The sequence below is a fragment of the Ixodes scapularis genome, unplaced genomic scaffold, assembly GCF_016920785.2.
Source record: "Ixodes scapularis isolate PalLabHiFi unplaced genomic scaffold, ASM1692078v2 ptg000800l_1__unscaffolded, whole genome shotgun sequence".
NCBI classification, from domain to species: domain Eukaryota; kingdom Metazoa; phylum Arthropoda; class Arachnida; order Ixodida; family Ixodidae; genus Ixodes; species Ixodes scapularis.
The window spans coordinates 110,676-115,836 of record NW_024610039.1 but is presented as its reverse complement, the minus strand read 5'-3'; positions in this window follow the sequence as shown (position 1 = coordinate 115,836).

Sequence of the window (5,161 nt, the reverse complement as noted above, 5' to 3'; positions counted from 1 at the left end):
GATCATCTCCGGCAGGCGAACCGGTTGCCGCAAGTTGACCACAGTAGACATGCTGAAACAGCTGCAGACATTAAGAAGGACCCTGACATTCCAGGTACTGGTCCTGACATGTACAAAACGGCAGAGCTTGTTCTGGCACCTGACCTCTCCTGTCATACGCCTGAACTCACCTGCCCAGAGGTTCCAGCTGATGAACAACAGCAGCCAAGGGCTGCAGAAAGCACAGCGTCTCCTCGTCAAACGACTATCACCACACCTCCCCGTCGGGGCACCAGGGTGCGTCGGCCTGTGCAGCGCTACTCTCTGTAATCACCTGGATTCATTTTCACGAACCTTTTTTTATATCTTAGTTTCCACTAACTTTCATTATTAGGGGTGGGAGGGGTGTGATAACTTGCGTTGTACACACGAAGGCGCCACCGCGGTGGTAAATAAACAGGCGATGAAGACGATTCCTGACTGGGCCAGTCAGTGCGGTCTACTTCCTCGATTTGGAATGTTGTCCCTGACCTTGACTCCGGCAGCGTGCCTAGCGTGGATTATCACAGACACCTCCTCCCGATCTAGTACCGCGATCAAAGCGATAGATACTAAACGAATTTCACACTCAAACACTTGATTGTCAGAAATCTTCGCAGATAACCACTTTAACATTTTGGACAAAACCCCGAGACTGGAGGGAAAAAGGACAACAAAACACAAAGTCTCAAAAACCACTGAAGTTTATTGGACAGAAAATCGTGGCTTTATAGGGCACAGGTGCTCGGAAGCCAAAAAGGAATGAAAAAGGGAGAGGATGAACCTCTTTTTTTCCGAACACACGTGAGAGGGAGGACATTGACCAACAGAAAAACCGGTACTGTTTCGGGTGTGCCGAATGTCAGGGGTTCTTCGGTTTTGTTCATGTTCGATCTTTCCCCTAATGGGAAAGATTTCTTTCTTTCTTCTTTTTTGTGAAGTTATCAGGACCTCACCAAGGTGGGCTAAAAGATCTTCCCCTCCCCCCTTTTGTTTGAGCTAGAACAGTACCAATCTTTCTGTTGGTCAATGTCCTCCCTCGCTTGTGTGTTCAAAAAAAAAAAAAGAAGTTATCTTCTCCCTTTTTCATTCCTTTTTGGTTTCCGGGCACCTGTGCCCTATAAAACCACGATATTCTATCGAATAAACTTCAGCTGTATTTGAGACTTTGCGTTGTGTTGTCCTTTATTCCCCCAGTCTCGGGGTTTTGTCCAAAATGTTAAACCTTCACCAGCTTGTTTGCTGTCTAACGTTTTGTTAGATAACCACGTTTCCGTTAGTATGACGACATCAGCACTACAAGTATCAATAAGGAACGACAAGTCATCACCCTTGTTTACAACGCTCCGAATGTTTGAAAGAATAAAGCAGATGTCACGGAAAGGATTATGTGCACGAGGTGATTGTTATGTCGAATACGATTCAGGCTCGTTGGGCACAGTTTCAAAATGACTGGCGGGATCAGGTCCATCATTGTGGGAAAGCATTTCAGAAACACTGTCAGATGACGAAAGATAAACGTAACACCTCTTGTTAATAACAAACTTATCGTACTGAATTGAAAACTCCTGACCGCTAGCCTTGCCGTCTTCAGTTAGTTTCCTGTGTGAAGTGCGAGTAGCAATGCAAAAGTCTTCGCTGACACTGACACCGGCAACTTTCAGTTTTGACCTCTTCAAAAATATAGCATCTTTAACCTTAAAACTGGAAAATTTAGCGATCACTGAACGATACTTGTTTGGTAGTACTTGCCCAATCTATGTGCTCGTGCAATGGACTCTTCAGAAAGCTGCATGTTCAGCGTCGACGAAAGGACTTCACGGACACGTTTTTCTGAATCAGACCACGACTCTGAGGGTACTTCGGGAAAACCGTGAAAAAGCAAGTTTTCTCGCCGCGATCTGTCCTCGATTTCGTGTAAACGACGCGCAAGGTTAGCTGTCTCAGAGCGTACAACAACAGATACAGTGCTGGCAATGTCTTGCTCAGAGCAGCCCTCTGAGGCAGCCATCTTTTGCTCAACGGTTGTTAGCCGCTCGTTGATGTCGGTCATTTTTTTTCAGATTTATTTGATATTGTTTAACTTGACTAAGTTGCGAGAGGACCTCATAGTGATTTTTATTCATTTTCGCCGACAGTTCTTTTAAAAAGAATGTTACATCGTTGGATTTCGAACCAGAGTCCCCCTTATTAGGCCCGGGATTTAGTTCAATGTCCCCACCCAAAAGTAGCAGCTTCGTAACATACAGGCATTCACAGGAAGCGTTAAGAAGAACGGTTGGGCATGGAAAGAGCAGCAGGTTCACATTGTTTGTTCGTTTACAATGCAAAGAAGAGCTTGGACTAATCTGCACAAGAAAGCAGAACGTGACTTGGCGCGTCTGCATGGCTGCCCCTTTTTCATGCTCACTGGTGAAACAAGTCGGCAGCACTTGCTTTAAAGGCCGCTGGAAACTTGATGTTTGTGCCGATAGAATCGATGAAGTTGAAGATGGTGACGTAACGTAGGCGGAGCCAACTAATGAAGGCGCTGCTCAACGTTGACTTGTCTGCGATGAGTGGTTCATAGAGTAATATACAGAAGGTCAAGAGCGGACACTGCCATAGGCCCCAGCGGCCCAGATAGACCAGTGACAGGTAGCGCTCCTAGCGGGCGGTATTAAGTATAATCTGATTCCGTTTCCGGTCAAGTTAGTTTCGGTTTCGATTTGGGCGTTTTTGCTCCGGTTCTCCAATACCCTTCTATCTCTCTTTCCTCCCCGCCTCGCTCATCTCTCGGGAACACATTGACTCCCGAAACCGCTGTTTTTTTTTTGTTTTTTTTAATACTGACACACTTTTGCTGTATTTTTTACGATAGAGTCCGTGCAAAATGTGTCAAACAATATTTCAACTTACTTCACAAAGCAGAAGTATATATATTTCATCTTCTTTTTATATTGTAAAGCATTGAAGTTACACAATCACCGCATTGACTCCTGGGTGGTGGAGCATTTTGGGGTCAACAACAGTAAGTGGTTCGAACACATTTTATTGGACCACATTAATGTACACATGATTTACTTCAGAAGCTCTGTATGTTTTATACGAAAGAGATCGACACTCACAAAAATAAATGAATATGAAGGACTTCGGCATTCGTACATTTCGTAATAGATTCTTAGCGGAACCAAGTTAACAAAACCCTTCCACGGAGAATATGCTGTATGATACATTCACTTTCACGCCGACTCGAGTACGGGAAGTAAGTGCAAAAATAAATAAGACATCGCTATCATTACCAGTCATAAGAGTATAATAATAGTGCGAAGCCCACGCCGGACAGTACAAATTCCCGATTTCCGGCAAATATAAAAAAAACACCGATTTGCATAGCCTCAAACTCACTGCGGGCGAGCCATTACCAAAAAACGAGAACTCTATTCGAACTCTGACAAGATTCAACGTCCCTAAATATTCCCCGAAATTGTTCAGAAAAGAAATATGGCTTCAGGAAAAAGCGGCTAAAAAACTATGGACAGTGGATACAAAAGTGGATACATTTCCTTTCAGATATTGTTAGCTTCTATACACTATTTTTTATCGAATTTTTTTAGAAAGTGGACAAATATTTCTGTTAGGGAGCCGTGATACACATTCGCTGGAAAAAGGGGAAACAAATATTTGGAGAGCAAGCTGCACCGCCCACTTAATCACTTTTTGTTTTTGGTTTCGCAACCGCCTCTGTTAATACGCTATTAACAGATAAACCTGTCTCGTTCTTACTAGCCACTGAAGAGTGCAACCGAACTTTGTCCGAATTCCGGTTAAGAAATCAAACATCTCAACACAAGCGTATTGTGCAAAACCATTTTAAAAACCCTTTGTGGTACTCCTCTGACCAAAGGCGAAAACCACCCAAACCTCAAAGTGCGCTATACAAGGCGGCACACACTCCTCGAGCATGTGTCACACTCTCTATTATGGGAAGAAAGTGATTTTCTAGTTGCTGAATGAAATGAAAAGCAGCCTGTGATAGTACTGCTAGGTTCCCGAAGAATTTTACAGGCACGTGGTATGCTTTAGAAACAAGACAGTACCGGTGAGGCCTGGTCAAGTTATTAGACTCATCCGATAGCAGCTGAGAACAGCCACAGCTGTAAGTTGTCTGTTCAAGCAAAAGCTTGATCAAATAGCCCCAAACGTAATAAAAACGTGGACGAGTAATCAATTATGTTAGACCTGATGTCTGATGCCAGCTCAGAAATATCCTCTAGTGGCGGGAAGTTATCAATTGGAAGACATTCCACAATGTCTGAAATTAAACTTTCATGGTACGAAGATATTTGCAACTCCTTTAGAAGGTCAGCCTTTTCATCTTCTACGTTTTCATTGTCCGACAGTTTGAACAGTTTCTTTATCCAGAGGTGTTTTAGTCCTGAGGTGAACTGATGCACATTTGTGTTTGTGTTGCAGCCCAGCATTTGTCGTATATAGCTCCAAAAACGTTCTCAAGTGTGTCTTGCTGCAGGCGTTGTGTAAGTAAGAACTTAAAGTCATGGCTGCTTGAAAGCTCATCCCAGAGCATGAGCACACTCTTTATAGTAACTTGCCACACAATGATGGCTTATGGCTGCCTCCTACTTTGGAACTGCCATGCTGAAATCCATCCGAGTTACTGGTGGAGAATATCAAGTATTTGAGATTCTCCCTTCAGAATGGCATGACGCAACTTCTGCCCTGTCTTCTTGAATTTTTTAGCTATTTAGACAATCAAAAAGTATGCACATCCTATCACAGAAATAGGCTGTAGCCATGGCTGCCTCAGGAAGTTCCTTTGCATAAACAAGAAATAGGATTACAAGAAAGATTGAGGCACTCAGTACCTGTGGGGCACAATTTTCTTCTGTGTTACAGAAAGGTTTTTGAATAAATGTGCCTCTCAGTAAGTTTCGGAGTCAATTGCAAGCTAATCGCATGGATAGAACAATGAAGTTCAACAATAGAAGACCGCTCAATGACCTCATTTCCAATGCAAAGTTTGTGGGCTTGGAGATTGCTCTTGTTTGTTTTGGGAAGGTGCGGAACATCAAAGACAAAGTAAGCGTGTTTGTTGTCAACTTCAAAAAATGGCTTATCACCCCACACACCAAGCTTACGTTTG